This window comes from Monodelphis domestica, chromosome 1, assembly GCF_027887165.1.
Source record: "Monodelphis domestica isolate mMonDom1 chromosome 1, mMonDom1.pri, whole genome shotgun sequence".
Taxonomy (NCBI): Eukaryota; Metazoa; Chordata; class Mammalia; order Didelphimorphia; family Didelphidae; genus Monodelphis; species Monodelphis domestica.
This window is the reverse complement of record NC_077227.1, coordinates 329822565-329846610: the sequence shown is the minus strand read 5'-3', so window position 1 is coordinate 329846610 and position 24046 is coordinate 329822565. Positions and strand designations below refer to the sequence as shown.

Sequence of the window (24046 nt, the reverse complement as noted above, 5' to 3'; positions counted from 1 at the left end):
TTTCTAAATTGTTCCAAAGACAGTTACTATTAGGAGGGAATTGCTAACATATAGGTTTACATTTGAATTGTGAGCAGGTCAAGTTTTTTTTTAATAAAGTGAGATTAGAGTGGCTGTTTTGACAATTTATTTCACCTGCCTGGATTACTCTTTTCTTATTTGTAAAATGAGGGAACTAGAATAGATTATCTTTACAGTCCCTACTAGATTTATTCTTTTCCAAACCCAGTTCTAAGGAACTATGATTCTAAAATTCTTCCCAGCACCATTAATTTATGGTTCTATTAGTCTGTCTCCTGGCCTCCATTTTATCTGTAGTGTTCAATGTTTTGTCTTGCTGTATTCAAATAATTCTGTCATCTCTAAATTCTGTATTTCTGTGTTATAATTTTAAGGTTCATTTCAGCTCTAATGTTTTATGGCTTATGATATAACACTTCATGTTCTAAGATCTCTTACACTTCCAACACTTCTTGGTTGTATCTAAGTGGTAGCATGTATTTTAAATAAGAAGAATTTGCCTGATGAAACAACAAAAAGGACACAGTATCAACTAATTTTATGAGATTGTGAAACTATTTTTAATTTCCCTAAAAATCTCTAAACAATTAAAGGAATCAGTAAGGAAAATTTAAGGAAATTAGATTACACATGGTAATGATGAAATACCATAAAATGGCTACAGAATGCAGGCAGATCAGGCACCTTTTATAGTAATAAAGAAAAAATTTTATAGAAAGAACTCAGAGTAGTAATCATAAAAGATAAAATAGGGAATTCCAACTGCATGAAATTGAAAGACTTAGATTACTAATATGAACAAAAGTAGGTTATGAAGAGAAGCAGTAAATATGGGAATATATCTTTCTGTCAAATATCTTTAAAAAGAATGAGAAATTCAGCATATGTAGAGAATTGAAGGAAATAATTAATATGTTTATTTTTAAATTTTTAATTTTAATAACAAATTTCCACATAAAATTTCCAAGGTTATATGACCTATATTGCCTCCTCTCTTCCTTCCCTTTTCCTGGATCTGACAAGCAATTCAATCTGGGTTATACATGTATTATCATGCATGTTTCTATATTATTTATTTTTGTAAGCAAATAATCTTATAGAACTAAAACCCCCAAACATATGTCCAAATAAACAAGTGATAAATCATATTTTCTCATCTCCATTTATACTTCTAGTAGTTCTTTCTCTGGAGGTGGATTTTTTTTCCCGTAAGTCCTCAGAATTGTCCAGGATCATTGTATTACTATTAGTAGCAAAGTCTATCTCATGGGGTGTATGGGGTGTTCAGGGAGGGGTAGTATCTCTGGTATGGAGGGCTTGTCGTGCCCTCCTAGGGCAGCTTTCCAGCCTCTGACCCTCACCTGACACCCAGCTCTCACCTGTGGCTCCCAGTAACTGCTAGCATGCGGCAGCAGCCACACCCCAGGCAACGGCTTTGACAGGCCAGCCAAACCTTGTGAGGGTAGCCATCGGGTCGTCGACCCCTGATGAACCAGGGCTTTGCTCACCCAGCATGTGAAGACTGCTTCCACAGAACAGGCAGAAGAAACCAATAAGAAGGTTCAACGGCTGAGAGGGCGATGCAGCAAAGCACTGTGGAGTGCTTGGGGCATGTTGGAGCAAAAAAGACAACACAGCCATCCAATGCAGCTGAGGAAGTCTCTGTGCATCGGCTTTTCCACTTAAATCTTCATTCACAGGTGTCTTTGTGCACAAAAATGCACAAAGACAATTGTCATCCTCGGTTACTGAGAGACTGCTACTATACTATGACTACTACTATCTCATTTTATCATTCCACAATATTGTAGTTACTGTGTATAATGTCCTAGTTCTGCTTATTTTACTCTACACCAGTTAATGCAGGTCTTTCCAGCTCTTTCTGAAATTATTCAGTTCATCATTCCTTATACCACAGTAGTATTCCTTCAACTTTCTATACCACAATTTGTTCCACAATTCCTCAATTGAGGGGCATCCATTTAGTTTCCAATTCTTTCCCACAACAAAAAGAGAAGCTATAAATATTTTTGTACAAGTAGGTCCTTTCCCTCTTTTTTAATCTCTTTGGGATACAGACTCAATGGTATTTCTGGATCAAAAGGTATGCATTCTCTTATGACCCCTTGGGCATAAATTCAAATTGCCCTCCAGAAAGGTTGGATCAGTTCACAACTCCACCAGCAATGCATTAGTGTTCCAATTTTAGCATATTCCCTCCAACATTTATCATTTTCCTTTACTGTCATATTGGTCAAAATGAAAGGTGCGAGGTGATACCTCAGAGCTATTTTAATTTCAATTTCTCTAATCAAGAGGGATTTAGAACATTTTTTCATATGATTATTAACCACTTTGATTTTTTCATCTGAAAACTGCCTATTCATATCCTTTGACCATTTATCAATTGGAAAATTACTTGAATTTTTAGAAATTTATCTTAGTTCTTTATATATTTAAGAAATAAGACCATTATCAGAGAAATTTGTTATTAAAAACAATGCAACCAAGAGTAGAAGGAAAATAACAATCTGGGGAAAATGTTATTTATATAAAGTCTATTTAATTTATTATAATCAAACATTTGAAGCAAATAAGTTAACTCAAAAATCATTCCCTTATCAATAAATCGTCATATCACATAAGTAGATTTCAAAAGAAAAATAAATCATTGTCATATGAAAAACTTAAACATATCACTAATTAATTGACTGATTGATTAATGTAAATTAAAATGATCCTAAGGGCTTATCTCATACCCTGAAGATTGCTAAGAAACAAATGTCAAAAATTAGAGCATAGTTGATTTTTGAAAGGTTGTGGAAAGGTAGGAAAACTTACCTACTCTTGGCTAGACATTGATCCAATCATTCTGGAAAGTAGCTGAAATTGTCCATAAAAATGTCCAAACCAAATGTTCATTTGACCCAGAGATTTAATCGACCCAGCTCTACAACCCAAATAGAAGAATTATAGAAATAAAGTCCAATATATGTCAAAATATTTATAACAGCACTTTTATAATAGCAAAGAAATATAAACAAAATAGAAACTTATTTATTGGGGAATAGATAAGCAAGTTGTGGATCATGAATGCAATATAATATAAATATGCTATAGGAAATGATGAATTTGAAAACTATAGGGAGGCACAAATCAACACTATACCTTGGGGAAAAAAAAGTAATGAAAATTGAACCTGAAAATTGTATAATTTTCATGCCCAATCTTGTTAGTGAGGAAGGAGATACAAGAATACATCTTTCTCCTTTTTTAAAGAGGTATAAGACTGTAGAGATGGGAAAGGTATATTTTGCAATTTAATTGATGTGTTGGTTATTTTTGATGAACTTATTTTATGTATTTCTTTTTTTTTATTCTTTGTTTCAAAACATAACCCTGACCAGGACTCTTTTCTTTTTCTTCTGTAAGTACACTACTCCATCTCATCTTCTCTAGCACATTGATTCCTCAATTATACCCATTCTTACCTCAATCTTTAATTCCTTCTTATTTACAGATTGCTTTAATGATACCCACAAACATAGTCATGCCTCCCCATCTTTAAAAAAAACTTTCACTTCATCCAATTACTTCTATTCCACTCCATGTGTCCAGACTTCTTGAGAAAGCTACCAAAACTAGGAGCCTTCATTTCTACTCCTCCCATTCAATTTTATACTTTCTGTAGTCTGACTTCTGAACCCATCAAGGAAGTGGAACCATTCTCTGCATAGTTATCCAGTAACCTTTTAAATGACCAAAAAATGGCTTTTTCCCTTGACTTTCATTTTTTTAAACTCTCTACATCTTTTCTTATCATTGATTTCTCTCTCTCTCTTGACTTAGTATTTCCTCTTTAAATTGCTTTCTAAGTATTTCTTTTCAGGTTTCTTTGCTGTATCTTCATTTAGGTAATATCCACTAAACTTGGGTTTCTTTCAGTGGTTTTTGTCCTTGGCTCTCTTCTCTGTCTGAATTCACTCACTTAGTAATTGCATAAGTTTTTATTATTTTAAGGATCATCTCTATGCAGATGATTTCAAGATTGATTTATACACCCCTAACTTGCTGCCTGATTTCCAGCCTCAAATCACCAATTGATTTTTGGACATATAAGACTGGATGGCACCTAGACATCTTAAATTGAACATATCCTTATTATCTTTTCTCTAAGCTGTCTGTCTTTTTAACTTCCCTATTATTATATACAGCACCATCATTCTCTCATCTTGGTTTACAACCTTGATGTCTTCTTTGACTCTACTTACTATGCATATTCAATCTGTTAGCAAGTACTAAGACATGTTATTTCTATTTCTACCTTCACGAAATTATATATACTCTATGTATACAAACACATATACACACATATATACCTATATATATATCCATATATATTTATATATTCACATATTTCTGAGGGTTTGCCTCACATTACTATGTAATACTTATATCATTATATATTACTAGAACACTTTGTTTATTCATTTTGCTAAAAGTGAAGAGTGTGTACACATAGTCACATATCCCACAAAGAGAGAGTTTTTATATCCATAGCTGTCACCCTGGTGTTAGCCCTCACCGCCTCATTATAGGATTATATTAAGAACTTTTTAAAATTAGTTTCTTTAATTGAAGACTTTCCTGACTCTTATCCATGCTCCATTAAGCTACTAAAATTATTTTCATTAAGCAAAAGCAGACTTTTGCTGAGAGACAGAGAGAGAGAGAGAGAGAGAGAGAGAGAGAGAGAGAGAGAGAGAAGAAGAAGCAAGAGCACAGACAAGATTGGGATAAACTGATACAAATTAAAGCAAGTAATGCCAGGAGGAGACTAAATAAAGCTACAATATTGTTCATAAAATATTAAAATATAGTCAAATTATCTATGCACAATGATCAATTTGAGGCCTAGAAAACAAATAAGGAAGGAGGGAGGAAGAGAGGGGGAGAAAGAATTTCAGTGGCTCCCTATTACCTTGGGAATAAGAAATAAAAACCTCTGGTATGGTCACTTTTACAACCAGAACATTTCCTACCTTCTCAGTCTCATATTGTACTCCCCTTCAGTTTCCCTATAAGTCAGTGATAATAGTTTTGTCTTTTCCCCTTAATATCTCTCATATCTTGGCATTTTTATTGACTCTCCACTATGTCTAAAATACTTTCCTTTTTGTTTACCTCTAGCTCCTGGATTTCCAAACTTCCCACATGTTGTTGCCTTCCCTCTAGAATTACTTTCTGTTTAGACTATAATTATCTTGTATGTCATATTGTTTGAATGTTCATTCCCTCACTAGAATATGAGCTCCCAAAAGCTCCAGGAATTGATGCAGAGTGAAATGAACAGAACCAGGAGAACATTGTACATAGAAACTGATACACTGTGGCACAATCGATTGTAATGCACTTTTCTACTAGTAGCAATGCAATGACCCAGAACAATGCAGAGGAACTTATGAGAAAGAATGTTATCCACATCCAGAGAAAGAACTTTGGGAGTAGAAACACAGAAGGAAAACACATGATCAATTACGTGATTCAATGGGGATATAATTGGGATTTGGGCATTAAAAGTTCACTCTATTGCAAAAATGAATAATAATGAAATAGGTTTGGAACCATGATCCATGTATAAACTAGTGGAATTTCTTGTCACCTCTGGGAGGGGAAAGGGAAGAGGAGTGGGAAAAATCATGAATCATGTAACCATGGAAAAAAATTCTAAATAAATAAATAAATTAGAATGTGAGCTCCCTGAAAATAAGGATTATGTTTTTGCTTTTCTTTTCACCCACCAAGTATAGTACCTAGAAGATATTAAACACTTTAACAAATTCTTGCTGATTCCCTGACATGCCAGAGTAGAGAGAGATATATTGAAAAATAAAAGTAATATAAAAGTTAAAAAAATAAATATTGTTTAAGATTGTATGATATAAAGATATTTCCAGAACAAAATAGTATTTCAAATAATGCTTGAGAAAAGACTAGAACCTTAAAAAAAGTTCATTACAGAATTACAAATACTTTGCTGTGTTCATGTAAAGAAATTTCAGAATATTCTAATGCTGAAATAAACACTTAGAGACTATTTTGCATTTTTATGTTATGTATTCATTTTTATAGTTCACCAAGCTATTATTTGGTTATGTCTGTTTTTCAGAAAGATGTGTTGATTTTGGATTATCTGCCCACCTTATTAGGGTCCTTAGTAGAAGCCTAATAGCTAGGGGATTGCATCTTGGCTGGGGGCATAGGGTGGTCTTAGTGTCACAATGGAACAACAAACTACAAAAGCAAAATGCTATTATCTGCTCCAGAAATGATGACAAAGACCTAATGGCCCAGAATGCATTGCAACTTAGAGTCACCACAGGAAGAATAAAGTGATTTGCTTCCCTAGAAACATATTTTATACAATTCTTTTCTTCAACAATGAAAAGTAATTCTGTACAATGTGATTATTTGGGAAATATCTCTCTTTTATTTTCTGCTTTGAGCCTCTTTTACCTGATTTTCCAGGACTCAAGCTATAAAAGTGAGTAAAATGCATGACAGAGAGTATGGTAATGATATAGCAGACTTTTCTGTAACATTGGAATTTCAATAAGGATAAAATTTGTCTACAAAAGCGGACAGTGATCTTTTCACAAATACTGTCCTTTGTCCTGAGGCACACAAAGTCCCTAATTCCCTAAAATATTTCATTTCAAGATAAGATAATTTTCCTCCTGCCTGGGCAGCAAAAGGGAACCATCTATCAGATATAGCTGGGAAAGTCCTGTTGCTCAGGGAGAAGATAAATTAAAGGTTTCTATCTTATCTGTATTTCAATTAAAATTTTATTTTTTCGGTCCCCAGCAGTGCAGACAGTTGAAGTCTTGCAAAGTGAAAACACCCTTACAGTAGGTATATAGAAAAGAAATCTTTAATAGTGATGGTGCATGTGATACGTTTGATGTACATTTCTTTTCATTTGGGGTTTATAAGACATTGCTAGGTTTTTTCCTTTAAATGACAGTGGACACAGCAGTGAGCACCACCATCTCAGCGAACTCTCTTTCATAGGGTCTTTTTCTTTTGACCTTATTTTAATCTTTGCGAATCTGACTGAAGGGATTCCATAATGAGATCAAAGAAAATATTGAAGTTAATAGGTAATTAACCAAGTAAACATTATTTTCTATATAAGAAAAGTGACTAGACTGTTTATACCCATTGACACAACAATCCAACTGAAACATATCTTAAGGAGGTTACTATAGCAGAAATAAAAGCAGCAACTATATTCCTTAAAGTAATTTTGTTGTAGCAAAACACTGGGAATAGAGTAGGTGACCAAATAGTAGGAAATGACAAAATTAATTTGACAAATTATAATCGCACTGTAAGAAAAGATGAATTTGAGGAATCTGGAGAAACATGGGAAGATTGGGATAAACTGATACAAATTAAAGCAAGTAATGCCAGGAGGAGACTAAATAAAGCTACAATATTGTTCATAAAATATTAAATGTAGTCAAATTATCTATGTACAATGATCAATTTGAGGCCTAGAAAACAAATAATGAAAGATGCTTTTGTCCTGTTCAAAAAGGATAGGGCACTGTGAGTGTAGTATATTGCAGAAGTCATCAGTTGATTTTGTATCACTATTTGACTTTGTGATAAGAGAAGCTTTACTGGCAGAATATACTGTGATATGACTAGAGTGAAAGAACAAATGTCATTGATGAACTTAAACAAATTTATAAAATGGTTAATAGGGAAAAGTTAGAAGAAGAATCTATTTCTTAAATTATTTATTTTGTGAAACACTATAGTCTTATGGAGAGTGTCGTAGTTTTGAAGTGAGAGATAACTGACTGAGTTACGCAAATGATTAATTGTATAATATAAATTGGACAAGCTACCTCAGCTCTTTGAAATTCATTAGTTTCATCTTTAAAATATGGTAGCAACATCTGGGCATATTTTCACTCATGGGATTGTTCTGAGGAACAAATGAAATGCTTATCAAGGAATGTATAAGTATCAGTCTTTACTGGGTATTAATATACATATGTACATATGTATGTGTAATCAAGAAGATCTATTTAATTAATAGCAAAATGAAATTAAAATGAAAAGCTTTCAAAACACAAAAACCTAGTAGAAGAATTAAAAATTATATAAGAACAGGATGTTGCAAATATTTTCCTAATCACCCACTGTATAATTGGGGCTATATTAGAAATGTTTCCAGTGAGCCTACAGAAGATGAATTTTCATCTTAGTACTTTTATTTGATCACAAAGAAAAATAGCTATTTTATCCAGATATAAGGACTGGCCTGCAGTCCCTATATATTTTTACCTGTGGGTAATAACCTGAGAAGGAGAAAGGAGACTGAAGGAAATAGGTGAATAATAAAGACTCAGAGACAAAATGTTAAACACATGGAGAGAGGCGCGATCTTGGTTAATATTTCCCATGGATAATTAACTAATAGGAAATATGAGGAATAAGAAAACACGTGGGGATTAAGAACTCCTTAATGCCTCCTATAGAATAGGAAGCATAGGAAAAAAAAAAAGAATAGGAAGCATGGGGGCAACAATGTCGCAAGGAAAGAGAGATCAGAAGGAAAAGATAGGACAGAACAATCAGACAATCCAGGGAAGTAAGAGAGAGATTTGAGCTTGTTCCCCAGTATTTATTGGAGGTTTTAGGAATGTGGATTGGGGGGTGATCAATAAATACGTAACATGGCTTAGGTTTTAACATTGGTTGAATTGACAATGATGAGATCAAAGAGGTGGAGATTAACCTGACATGCGCCTTGCAAAGGAATGTGGTCTGATAAGGTGTGAGCTAGGCCCCTGTGGCTGCTCAGGAATTCTCTTGCCCTTTGGACCGTAACTTCTATACAATGATCATTAACTGATCTGAACATGTATCTGGTAAATGAATATATATGATACAATATCAATACATCAACCATACTTCCTAGATGCTAAGATGCCTGGAATGCTACACCTATGTAAAAACTCCCAAGAATATTACTCATATAAGTATAATAGCAGGATAACCATTTGTCCCAGGAATATAGAAGTTAGCTCAGGTACTGGAAAATGAAAATAAAAGCATTGTTTGCCTCATTTCCTCATATGTAAAATTAATTGGAGAAGGAAATGCAAAAAAAAATCCCTATTATGATTGCCAAGAAAATCCCAAGTGGTGTAACAAAGTTACAGAACTGAAATGGTTCAACAACATAAATAGTCCTCTCAGAAAGATGACTTCAATTCTCAAACTCAAAATGAGCTTAGTTTGGTGAGGGATGTTAAGGAAAACCAAACGTACCATTTTTTACCTTTGGTAAGAAAAATTAGGAATACAGGAGGGATATGGTCATTGTTTAAAGTAATAGGGGGAAATGATAACTGAAATCAGAGAAAGCAGAACAACAATAGTAATTTTACTTCTCTTTTCTCTGTTAAGGAGAATATATTGCAACAAAAATGTCAGAACATCCCTTAGAAAAAAGCCCCATGGCCAGATTGATTCAAAAGTGAATTCTACTAAACATTTAAAGAACAATTAGTTCCAATACTACATAAACTTTTCAGAAAAATAGCTGAGGAAAGAACTATACCAAAGTCCTTTAACAACACAAATATGGTGCTGATCCTTTAATTAGGAAGAACAGAGAAATAAAACTATAGACAAATATTCCTAATGAAAATTGATGTAAAGGTTTTCAACAAAATACTATCAAGATGATTTGAGCAACAATATATCATAAAGATCATACATTGTGGCCAGTTAGTTTTACACCAGGAATGCAAGGATGGTTCAATATTAGGAAAACTATGAATGCAATCAACCATATCAATAACAAAATCAACAAAACTATATAATTATTTCAGTAGATACAGAAAAAGATTTTGAAAAAAATACAAAGACCATTTCTGTTAAAAAACACTGGAGAACACTGAAATAAATGGAACATTCTTCAAAATGATAAATAGTATCTGTCCAAAATCATCAATAAACATTATGTACAATGGGGAAAAAGTAGAAGTCTTCCTAATAAGATCAGGAATGAAACAAGGATGGTCATTATCACCACTTCAATATCATATTAGAAATAATAGCTTCAGAACTGAAAGAAGGAAAAAATGGAAGTAGAAAAGGCAATCAGGAAATAAAAGTTATCATTCTTTGTGGATGATATAATGATATACCTAAAAAATTATAGAGATTGGAACAAAAAAATTAGCTGAAACAATTAACAACATTAGCAAAGTTGCAGGATATAAAATAAGCCCACAATAATCATCAACATTTTTCTATACTATCAATAAATCCCAACAGCATGATAACGAAATCCCATTTCAAATAACTGTAGGCAATATAAAATACTTGCTAATAGATTCTATCTGCCCAAATTCTGGAACTATATGATGACAACTAGACAACACATTTCACAAAAATAGTCAGATTTAAACAATTGAAAAATCATTATTTGCTCATGGGAAGACCAAGCCAATATAATAAAACTGACAACTCTATCTAAATTAATTAATTATTCAGTGCTATGCCACTCAAACTACTCAAAAATTATCTCATAGAGCAGGAAAAAAAAACAAAATTCATCTGGAAGAACAAAAGACCTAGAATATCAAGAGAATTAATGAAAAAATTGAAGGAAGTTGGCTTAGCTATACAGGATCTCAAACATTATTGTAAAATGGCAACCATCAAAACAATCTGCTATTGGCTGAAGAAATAGAGTGGAGGACCAAAGGAACAGACTTGGCAGTCAACATGCAATTGTAATGACCATAATAATCAAGTGTTTGACAAATCCAGAAATCCATGCTTCTGGAAGAAAAGCTCACTATTTATCAAAAACTGCTGGGAAAACTGGAAAACAGTATGGCAGAAATTAGGCATAGACCAATACTTCATTCTATATGCAAAGGTAAACTCAAACTGGATACTTAATTTAGAAATAAAGGGTGATATATAAACAAATGAGGAGAGCACTGAATAATTTACTTGCCAGATCTATGGATAAGGAACACATTTAGGTCAAAACAAGACATCAAGAATATTATGAGATGTTATTGACTACATTAATTTTTTTTAAATTCTCATAAACTAAAGCAATGTAACCAAGGTGAAAAGAAACAAACTGTGGAGGAAATCTTTATAATAAGTATCTCTGACAGGGCTTCATTTCTGAAATACATAGAAAATGAGTCAAATTTATGAGAGTATGAAGCATTTCTTAATTGATAAATGGTCAAAGGATGTAAACAGGCAGTCCTTAGGTGAAGACATTTTAAAAGTATTTAGTAATTTGAAAAAATGCTCCAAATCACTATTGATTTGAGAAATGCAAATTAAAACAACTTTGAGATACTGTCTCACATCTATCAGTCTGGCTAACATGACAAGAAAGGAAAATTATAAATGTTGGAGGGGTTGTGGAAAATCTGAACACTAATACCCTACTGGTAGAGTTGCAAACTGATATAACCATTCTGTAGAGCAATCTGGAACCATGCCCAAAGGACCATTAAATTGTGCATACCATTTGACACAGAAATATCACTACTAGGTCTGTATGCCAAAGAGATTAAGGATGAGGGAAAAGAACTTACATCTACAAAAGCCTTTATAACAGTTCTTATTGTGGTGGCAAAGAACTAGAAAATTAAGGAATGTCCATCAATTGGAGAATGGCTGAACAAGTTGTGATATATGCTTGTAATAGAATGCTCTTCTGCATTAAACTATGTGTGCCACAAACAAGATGATGTAGTAGAGGCATGGAGAGAAACTGAGAGACTTATAAACCAAGATGCAAGAAAATGGAGACCTAGCTCTAGCTGTCAATCAAGAGAAGATTCCAACAGAATGTTCCCAGGACTGGCAGTTGGGGGGTTTCTGGCCACACTGAGGGGAAGAGGCAAAAAAAAAAAAAGGCTTTGGACTTTGTCTCTGATTTGGAGTTACTCTCTCTCTGAAGGTTGTAGAAGCTGGCTGTAAGACCCTGGTAGACTGATTTGTTTTGTTTTTTTTTGGGGGGGGTGGGGTTCTCTGGCTTTGGACAGTTGAAGTTGACAAGGAAAAACTTGGCATTTGAGTTGGTGGTCTATTTAAGAGTTGAGCTGATCAGGAGAAACTGAGAGACTGTGAACTTTGTTTCTCTCTGGTGTTGAAGCTGAGAAAGGAAAAAAGCCAGGCTGATTTTGTGAAGAAGAAGAAAGAAGATTTTGAACTGCTGTTGTCCTCCATCTCCCTAACTATCTAAGAGTCACACTTGTGACTCCCCAAACCCTCAATTTTACCTCATTTAGATTAGGGAAGTCCTCATCCCTCTTACCTCAGTTTCCCAAGGATGTGATGTGGAACTGTTAGACCTTTGGTAGACATTGAAGATATCATGGACTTCCATGATTCTTGAAGAGAGAGTGAAGCTGATGATTTTATGCACCTCTATTTCACTTAAATACATTTTTGATTCAAAAGACATGATCCGGTGATGTTACTTTAGTTCTCTTAGACTATGAAGAATAGCAACCAACAAATCACATTGATAGGTCAAGTCAGTTGACAACACTATTGTGGATGGAAAGAACTAGCAGAAGGGATTGGACTGTTGAGTGATTTTTCAATGACATTTGAAAGAGCATTAAAAATGGGAAAGATATAACAAAATTTAGGAAGAAATAATTTTATCTTACTGTCTTATTTTTTTTCAAAGACAAGAGAACAAACTCTGCAATTATGGATTGAAAAGTTTAACAAAGATTCCTCTAGAGTCTAGATAGCCCATATTTCATCATTATAAAGAAGGCTAATAATCATCTGGAAAGAAAAGCATGAACCCAATAAACTAGCATGACTTCATTAAACACTTGTCTTGTTGGACCCTTTTATTACAGAATTACTAAACTGGGAAATGTGAAAAAATCTTGTGATTTTATTAATTAGATAACACTTAGGTAATTCAGAACTGGATGCATGGCCAGATTCAACGAATAGTCATTAGTGCATTAAGATTAAAGTGGCAAGAGATCTGCAGCAGAAAACCCTATAAATCTATTCTTGGTGATGTTTAACATATTAGCAATGGCTTGGATGAAGGCGTAAGTAGCCTGCTCATAAAATTTGAAGATGGTACAGAACTAGAAGAAATAATAAAGCTTGAATGACTAGGTGAGAATACAAAAGAATCTAGACTGATTGAAATAAAATTATATCTATTAAAGATAAATGTAAAGTCTAACATTTGAATAGAAAACATCAACTTCACAAATATAGCATAGAAGAGAAATTATTAGACACACTTTTTGGAGAAAAAGAAAAATCAGGAATTTTTAATATACTGTAATATGAATTTGAGTCTTGGATTTCAGTAAGAGGGAGATAATCTCAATGAACAGGGAACTGATGAGACAAATGTAGTCTGAATTCATTAGACTTAATCTGGAGTTCTTTGCCTAGTTCTAGATGTTATGCTTAATAAAGACAATTAAACATTAATAAGCTGATGAATGACCATTGGAGGACAACTAGGCTTATACAGGGTTTGGAATACATGGACTGCAGTGTTCTGTTTTTATCTTTCAAATTCTCTTATTATGTGACTATTTCTATCCATATTCCATTAAATAAGATAAAAATATGACATTTATCATGAATATGAGAAGTAGGTGACAAAGTTGAGAATTAATTTTAAAATTATATTAACATACTCAGGTTACTTTTCATAGTGGGAAATGGACAGTCATATATGCCAAACAGGATGATGTATAGCAGACCTGTGACCTGAAACAATTACCATAGTTATGAAGGCCAGACAGTAACTTTGAAATGCTTACCAATTTTGTTTTCACAATACTAATTTTTCTTAATGATCCACTATTCTTTTTGTTGATTTTCTAGAGTTCTTTAAGTATACCATCATATCATCTGAAAAAAGTGAAAGTTTAGTTTCACCATTGCCTACTTAAATACCTTAAATTTCTTTTTCTTCTCTAATTGCTATAGCTAGCATTTCTAGAATAATATTTAATAATAGTGGTGATAATGGGCATCCTTGCTTCACTCCTGATCTTATGGGGATGGTTTCTAACTTGTCCCCATTGCAGACAATATTTACTGATGGTTTTAAGTATATACTGCTAATTATTTTGAGGAATGATTCTTCTATTCAAATACTTTCTAGTTTTTCAATAGGTATGGGTGTTGTGTTTTGTCAAAGGCTTTTTCTGCATCTTTGTGATAAGCATGTGATTTTTGTTGATTTGATTATTGATATGGACAATTATGTGGATGTTTTTCCTAATATTAAGCTATCCTTGCATTCCTGGTATAAATCCCATTTGGTCATTGTGAATAATCCTCATGTTAACTTGCTGTAGTCTTTTTGTTAGTATTCTATTTAAGATTTTTACATCTATGTTCACTAAGGAGATTGGTCTGTAGTTTTCTTTCTCTGTTTTTGATCTTCCTGGCTTTAGAATCAATACCATATTAGTGTCATAAAAAGAATTTTATAAGACTTCTTGAATAGAATTTTTGAGAGGTCTTGACTATTATTCTGAAGGAGCTGAATGATTAGTTGATTTTTCAGTTGTTTGTTTATATTTGGTTTTTGTTATGTTTCTAAACCAGAGTTAAAGAGAAGATAGTCATGATTTTCACTGTGATACAGTGTTCTGTATTTTATTACATTATTAACAAATTGCATTTTCAGTAATACTAATGATCTTTACCTAAGATTATAAGTCTGGTGAGGTTGATATGGAGAGGAAGAAAATTGAAGGAAAGTTTTTTAGAAACTTTTCTCCAGTATATCAAGAAATTAAGGTGGTAACTCAAAGCAAATAGAAAATTCAATAAAAGAGCTTGTGAATTTTTTAATTCATGAGAAAATGTTAAAAAATAATTTTTATTGTCTTAGAATTTGTGATAAAAATTAAAGAATTTAAAGTACTAGTAATGGGGAGAGAAAGTATATTTTCTGTTAAATATTGAATATCAGAGATTGTTAGTATTTTTTCTTTCCCAAGGACATTTTTTTGTATATAATATCTCAGCAATTGACTATCATAAATACAAATTTCTTGGCAGTTTAGTTAATGGTGAATTACTTTTAATTATATATATATATATTACATATTTAATTTTTATATTTTTAATTTCAAGGAAATCTTACCCCATATTAATGTGTACACAATCTGAAGATTAGTAGGGACTTTTCAAATTTCCTAAATAAATTTTTATACACCAATTGAAAGGGACTAAGGCTAACATGTTTAACATATTCTTATAAGTTAAAAGAAAAAAAAAGACATTTTTCTCTTAAGAATAAATCATGACTAAAAGAATAAATATATTACGTGTGTAAGGTCACGTGGTAATCAATTCAATTAATAACCCCAATCCTAACTTTCCTCTGATACTTATCTTATGAAAACACACCTTATTTGAATTACTGAGAGGTATAAATTTTGTATGAACAAAATCTGGATTTTTAGATTCATTCAAGGCATTTCAAATGGAAGTTTTTTTATTCATAGAATTGGTCAAGAACTTCTTCAACATGTAAACCCCCCCCAAAAAAAATCAGCTTAGAAACTAAGATTAAAGAGATTAAAAAGTGATGTAAACCTCTAGTCAAGCCTTTAAAAAGGATTTACTTGGGAGGAAAGGAGAAAGGAAGAAGAACCTCAAACTGGACTCAGTCAATATCACCCACCACCTTAACTTAAGGAATTGGTTTGTCAGTGTTAAGATTATTGAATATTTTAAGCTTCCTGTCAGTAAAATTGAAACATTCTAGGAATGACTGATTACAATGTCTATATTAAGTGGAAAGTACAGTTGGGACAAAATAAGGAAAGGAAATTCAATGCTCCACAATAATCTATACAATAACTAAGGATAGCATCTAGAGAACTCCAGAAAAATTACTTAATTCATTAAAATCCTTTCCCTTATGTGGTTTAAATTTGAGCCTACTTTTCACCAACCTTTAAAAATGGATTTCTAAGAGAACATGCTGAGTTATTGGTTTTTTCTGTTGATTTTTTTTTGTTGTTGTTTTTACTCAACTATAATGTTATTGTAAATGTAACTTTTCTAAAATTTAATTAAATATGAGAAACTAATCAATATCAACTAATAATCATGAGGGAAATCATTGTGGTAGAAAGCTTATGAGCTATAACATTAGAAATTCATCCCCACAGGCATACTACTATAGCCATAACAGCTAACCTAGGGAACCTAATTGGCTAATGCGAATGAAAGTTGAGTGCAGCCCCACAACCTCTGCATAATATTGATTTGTTGTTGTCATTTTAGAGGGGGAATAAAGGATAAATATGAAATGATGACTAGAAGAATAATACCAGAGGAATTATTGTCTGTTTTTTTCTCCTTTTGAATTGCCAGTGGGCACTCAAAATTTCTTAATTCTATGACAATAAAGTATTCTATCTGGAAACTGATCTATACTACTATTTTATTTTATTTTTTCCATTTTATTGTCATGCAAAACACACTTTCTCTTTGGTCATTTTTGTAAAAGCACACTGATACAAAACCAAAATCCCAACATAAAACCAGAGAAACAATGATGTAAAAGATGACATCAACCGTTCTTTCTCTGTTAGTGGACAGCATTCCCCATCCTAATTCTTTCAGGATTGTTTCAGATCATTACACTGCTGAGAGTAGCCAAGTTATCACAGATATTCATTATTCATTATTGCTTTTATTGTGTACAAAGTTCTCCCAGATCTACTTATTTCACTCTGCATCAGTTCCCAATCTTTCCAACACTTCTAAAAATAATTTTGCTTATCATTTATTATAGCACAATAGTATTCCATTACCCAATGTGTACCACAATTTGTTCAACCATTCCTCAATTGATGGACATCCCCTCAATTTCCAATTCTTTGCCACCCCCAAAGAGCAGTTATACATATTTTTATATGAGTAGATCCATTCCTCTTTTTTTATATTCTCTTTAGGATACAGATCTAGTAGTGGCATTACTGGGTAAAAGGGTAGGCACCTTTTTATAGCCCTTTGAATAGCCCTCTAGAATATTTGGATCAGTTTTCAACTTCAACAATAATGCATTAGTGACTCAATTTTGCCACATCTCCTCCAATATTTACCATTTTCTTTTATTGCCATATTAGCAAATCTGATAGGTTTGAGGTGGTACCTCAGCATAGTATTAATTAGCATATCTCTAATGAAGACTGGTCTATAACATTTTTTCATATGATTATTGATGGCTTTAATTTCTTCATCTGAAAATTGCTTGTTTATATCCTTTGACCATTTGTCAAATGGGGAATGACTTTTATTCTTATTACTTTGATTTAGTTTAGAATGTTCTAAATTGACTAAATAAATTAATTCAAATAAAGTCTTCTCCTCTCCAAATATCTGCCAGGTTAACTATTCTGTATTTCTGTATGTTATCACTCTTTATATCTGAATCAAATATCCATTTTGACTTAATCTTAGCATAGGGTGTGAGATATTGGTCTATACCTCACTTCTGCCATATTGTTTTCCTATTTTCTCAGCAGTTTTTGTTAGAGTGAGTTCTTATTCCAAAAGCTGGGATCTTTGGGTTTATTGAACACTAGTTTACTAAGCTCATTTACTTTTATAGACTATATATCTAATCTGCTCCATTGACCTACCATTCTATTCCTTGGCCAGTAACAGATTGTTCTGATGATTGTTGCTTTTTATTACAGTTTGAGATCTGGAACTGCTAGGCCTCATTCCTTCACTTTTTTTTTTCAATTAGTTCCCTTGATATTTCCTTAATATTAGCAATGAAAATCAAAAGGAATAAATATAATACTTTTAAAAATTAATAAAAAATAAATGGGTTTTGGAGGGAATCATTAATTAGGGAAATTAGGGTGAAAGTGAACAATTAAATTCTTCCAGGTGAATTCTATTATTTTTTCTGTACGTATAGAATAATTATTTGGTAGTTCGATTGGTCTGGCACTGAATAAATAAATTAATTTAAGTAGAATTTCATTTTTATTATATTAGCACAGCCTACCTTAGAGTAATTAATATTTTTTTAAATTGTTTAGATCAAAATATTATTTTTAAAAATTAACTTAATTAAAGGTGCCATAACAATGTCATAACAATCAGTTTGTTTAATTAATTTAACTGTTAAAACTGAAAAATAAACTTATATTCAGAAAAAGTTAATCAATGGAGAGAAAAAAAAGAAACAAAAGAGAGAAGAAAAACTCATTTAACATGTATATATCTATATATTTTGATCCTACATTACAAAATTATCGTAGGCCCACATTGGGAATTCATTAGAGCATCTGCATTCTCCTGGAAATGAATAAATGGAGGTTTGAGTTGGCCATGCTCTACAAGTATTTTGAGGCTGCAGGCATATGAATATGCAAAGTATTTTATTTACTGGAAAATATTCAGGGATAACTTTTGAATTTTTATAGTTTTTGAGAGAAAAAAACTAAAATTATCTATCATCAGTACTTATAAACTCTTCTTAAATTTTTTAAGTTGCAATCCCAATTCATTGATCTCTTCCCTCTTGATTTTGTTGCTATAGGCACTCAGAGATATTAATTTTCCCATGTGTACTGCTTTGGTTATATCCTATAGGTTTTGATATAATGTCTCCTCGTTGACATTCTCTTTAATGAAGTCCATAATTGTTTTTATCATTTCTTTTTTGACACTCAAGTTTTGAAGAATTAAATTTGCTTTTCCATTGACCCCTTTTTTTGCAGAGAATTTAAAGTTTTTAATAATGAAAAAATAGACCTATATTGATTATTTGACAATTTTTATATTAAATGTTATGATAATTTTGATATATCTTCTGTAGTTTCAATAACTGGGGTTTGTTTACTGTGTGAATTGTCCATGTGTGGCATGTAGAAAACATCTGTGATTCAGTGAAATAAAACACTACCCCTGTCTTCAAGAAGCATGTAATGAAGTAGAGATTAACAAATTAATTTCTAGTGAGAGCTTTACAATTTCCAATATATTCTTTCCTGCTTCAATTCCAAGTGAGCCAGTCCTTAGAATAAAAACATAAAATAGAGGTAGAGACAGTTTAGCAGAAATAAATAACCCTCTGATAAAATCTGACATTCATATCCATATGGTTCTACCTCTGCAAAACAAGAAAGTTCTTTGGAGCAGGGGAACACAGGGATTAATGCAATAGTTATTATTAATGATACCACACTTAAACATAAACCAACAAAAGGAAATGTATTTAAAGTGAAAGGAGAGCTGAGTTTTCTAGTAGAAATAGTTGGCCTTGATCTAGGTGACCAAGGTAGATTTTGACTTTAGGAGAGTTGTCTTGAATGAAAATATCAGAGAACCATATAACAGTTGTATCAATATGCAATCTTGAAAAAAATAATTTAACAAACCATAAAAAATGATACTTATCTTTTTTTAAAATTAATTTATTTAGTCAACTTAGAATATTATTCCTTGGTTACAAGAATCATATTATTTCCCTTCCTCCCCTACCCCCCCACAATTCCCATAGCCAATGCACAATTTAATTTAGAATTACATGTGTCCTTGATCAGAACCTATTTCCCTATTGTTGGTGTTTGCATTAGGACATTCATTTAGAGTCTACATCCCCAGGCATATACCCTCTACCAATGTATTCAAGCAGTTGTTTTTTCTTCTGTGTTTCTACTTCCACAGTTTTTCCTCTGAATGTGGATATTTTTTCTCCCAGATTCCTCCAAGTTGTTCTCCGTTGATCACTGCATTGCCACTAATGAAGAAGTTCATTACATTCGATTGTACCACATTGTATGAGTCTCTGTGTACAATGTTCTCCTGGTTCTGACTCTCTCACTCTGCATCAATTCCTGTAGGTTGTTCCAGTTCCCATGGAATTACTGCCCTTTATTATTCCTTTGAGCACAACAGCATTCCATCACCAACATATACCACAAATTGTTCAGCTATTCCCCAATTGAAGGGCATCCTCTAATTTCCCAATTTTTTTCCACCACAAAGAGCGCAGCTATGATTTTTTTTTTTTAGTTTTTAAACATTATTTTATTTGGTCATTTTCATACATTATTCATTGGAAACAGAGATCATTTTCTTTTCCTACCCCCTCCTGCCACTCCTCCCCTAGCAGACTTGCAATTCCACTGCATATCACATGTGACCTTGCTCCGAACTCATTTCCTTGTTGCTGGTATTTGCATTAGGGTGCTCATTTAGTGTCTCTCCTCAATCATTTCCTCTCAGACCTTATAGTCAAGCAGTTGCCTTTCTTCGGTGTTTTTACTCCCACATTTTGTCCCCTGCTTAAGGATAGTGTTTTTTCTCATAGATTCCTGCAGATTGAAAAGGGACATTGCATTGCCATTAATGGAGAAGTCCATTACATTTGATTATACCACAGGGTCTCAGTCTCTGTGTACAATGTTCTCCTGGTTCTGCTCCTTTCACTCTGCATCACTTCCTGGAGGTTGTTCCAGTCTCCATGGAATTCCTCTACTTTATTATTCCTTTTAGCACAATAGTATCATATCACCAAAATATAACTTCATTTGTTCAGCCATTCCCCAATTGAAGGGCATCCCCTCATTTTCCAATTTTTGGCCACCACAAAGAGCGCAGCTATAAATGTTCTTGTACATGTCTTTTTCTTTATTATCTGTTTGGGGTACAATCCCAGCAGTGCTATGGCTGGATCAAAGGGCAGACAGACTTTTATCTCCCTTTCGGAATAGTTCCAAATTGCCCTCCATAATGGTTGATCAATTCACAACTCCACCAGCAATGAATTAGTGTCCCCACTTTGCCACATTCTCTCCAGCATTCATTACTTTCCTTTACTGTCATGTTGGCCAACCTGCTAGGTGTGAGATGATACCTCAGAGTTGTTTTGATTTGCATCTCTCTGATTATAAGAGATTGAGAACACTTTTTCATGGGCTTATTAATAGTTTTGATTTCTTTAACTGAAAATTGCCTATTCATGTCCCTTGCCCATTTTTCAAATGGAAAATGACTTGATTTTTTGTAGAATTGGTTTAGCTCTTTATAAATTTGAGTAATTAGACCTTTGTCAGAGGTTTTTGTTATAAAGATTGTTTCCTAATTTGTTGCTTCCCTTCTAATTTTAGTTACACTGGTTTTCTTTCTACAAAAACTTTTTAATTTGATGTAGTCAAAATTATTTATTTTACATTTTGTGACTTTCTATGTCTTGCTTGGTTTTAAAGTCTTTCCCTTCCCAAAGTTCTGACATGTATAATATTCTGTGTTCACCTAATTTACTTATAGTTTCCTTCTTTATATTCAAGTCATTCACCCATTCTGAGTTTATCTTGGTGTAGGGTGTGAGATGTTGCTCCAAACCTAATCTCTCTCACACTGTCATCCAATTTTCCCAGCAGTTTTTATCAAATACTGGATTTTTGTCCCCAAAGCTGGGTTCTTTGGGTTTGTTATACACAGTCTTGCTGAGGTCATTTAACCCAAGTCTATTCCACTAATCCTCTTTTCTGTCACTTAGCCAGTACCAAATTGTTTTGATAACAACTGCTTTGTAATATAGTTTGAGATCTGGGACTGCAAGGTCACCTTCCTTTCTAATTTTTTTTCACTATTTCCCTGGATATCCTTGATCCTTTCTCCTTCCAAATGAACTTTGTTATGGTTTTCTCTAATTCAGTAAAACTTTTTTTGGAAGTTCAATGGGTATGGCTCTAAATAGATAGATAAGTTTGGGTAGGATGGTCATTTTTATTATGTTAGCTCGTCCCACCGATGAGCAATCAATTTTTTTCCAATTGTTTAGATCTAGTTTTAATTGTGTGGAAAGTGTTTTGTAGTTGTGTTCATATAGTTCCTGTGTTTGTCTCAGCAGATAAATTCCTAAGTATTTTATATTGTCTAGGGTGACTTTAAATGGAATTTCTCTAATTCTTGCTGCTGAACTAGGTTGGGGATATATAGAAATGCTGATGACTTATGTGGGTTTATTTTGTATCCTGCAACTTTGCTAAAGTTGTTGATTATTTTGACTAGCTTTTTGGTTGATTCTCTAGGATTCTTTAAGTAAATAATCATATCATCTGCAAAGAGTGACAGCTTGGTCTCCTCATTGCCAATTTTAATAACTTCAATTTCTTTTTCTTCTCTAATTGCTACTGCTAGTGTTTCTAATACAATGTCAAATAATAGAGGTGATAATGAGCATCCCTGTTTTATTCCTTATCTCATTGGGAAGTCTTCTAGTTTATGCCCATTACAGATGATGTTAGTTGATGGTTTTAGATATATATTGTATATTATTTCTAAGAAAGGCCTTTCTATTAGTATACTTTCTACTGTTTTCAATAGGAATGGGTGTTGTATTTTATCAAAGGCTTTTTCTGCATCTATTGAGATAATCATGTGATTTTTGTCAGTTTGCTTGTTTATATGGTCAATTATGTGGATGGTTTTCCTAATATTGAACCAACCTTGCATTCCCGGCATAAACCCGACCTGATCATAATCAATAACCATTGGGATCACTTGCTGTATTTCTTTGCTAGTACAATATTTAAGATTTTTGCATCTATATTTATTAGGGCAATTGGACTATAGTTTCCTTTCTCTGTTTTTGACCTGCCTGGCTTTGGGATCAGTAACATGTTTGTGTCGTAAAAAGAATTTGGTAGAACCCCTTCTTGACTTATTCTGTCAAATAGTTTGTATAATATTGGGACTAGTTGTTCTTTGAATGTTTGATAGAATTCATTTGTGAATCCATCTGGACCTGGGGATTTTTTCTTAGGGAGTTCTTTGATGGCTTGTTTAATTTCTGTTTCTGATATGGAGTTGTTTCGATAATTTATTTCTTCCTCTTTTAGTCTAGGCAATTTATATTTTTGTAAGTATTCATCCATATCACCTAGATTTCCATATTTGTTGCCATATAATTGGGCATAGTAGTTTTAAATGATTGCCTTAATTTCCTCTTCATTAGAGGTGAGGCCTCACATTTCATCGTGGATACTGTGAATTTGTTTTTTTCTTTCCTTTTTTGTAAATAGACTGACTAATACTTTGTCTATTTTATTTGTTTTTTTTTTCAAAGTACCAGCTTCTAGTCTTATTTATTAAATCAATAGTTCTTTGACTTTCACTTTTATTGATTTCTCCTTTGATTTTTAAGACCTCTAATTTATTCTCCATTTGAGGATTTTTAATTTGTTCACTTTCTAGTTTTTTAATTTGCATGCCCAATTCATTGACCTCTGCTCTTATTAACTTGTTAATATATGAACTCAAGGATATAAATTTCCCCCTGAGTACTGCTTTGGCTGCATCCCATAAGTTTTGAAAGAATGTTTCACCATTGTCATTTTCTTCAATGAAGTTATTAATTGTTTCTACGATTTGTTCTTTAACTAGCCGGTTTTGGAGAATGATATTATTTAATTTCCAATTAATTTTTAATTTATCTCTCCATGTACACTTACTACTTATTATTTTCATTACATTGTGATCCAAATGGTTACATTTATTATTTCTGCCTTTTTGCACTTGTTTGCAATATTTTTGTGCTCTAATACATGGACAATTTTTGTGAATGTGCCATGTGCTGCTGAAAAGAAGGTATATTTCTTTTTGTCCCTCTTTATTTTTCTCCACATGTCTACTAACTCTAATTTTTCTAAGATTTCATTCACTTCTCTCACTTCTTTCTTTTTTATTTTTCGGTTTGATTTATCTAGTTCAGATAGAGGAAGGTTCAGATCTCCAACTAGATTAGTTATTCTATCTATTTCATCCTTGAGCTCCTCTAGTTTCTCCTTTAGAAATTTGGATGCTATTCCATTTGGTGCATACATACTGAGTACAGATATTTCCTCGTTGTCTATACTGCCTTTTATAAGGATGTAATTACCTTCCCTATTTCTTTTAA

The 24046-nt window shown here is 32.7% G+C and overlaps 1 long non-coding RNA gene across 1 annotated transcript in view; it reads right to left on the bottom strand.

Annotated features, from left to right (window-relative positions):
* Positions 1–2697: 2697 nt before the first annotated feature.
* LOC130456358 (uncharacterized) overlaps positions 2698–24046 on the bottom strand; it is a 40250-nt gene continuing 18901 nt past the window's right edge. The window contains exon 3 of the long non-coding RNA XR_008915102.1: positions 2698–2971. This is a non-coding gene — a long non-coding RNA (uncharacterized LOC130456358). The remainder of the gene's footprint in view (positions 2972–24046) is intronic.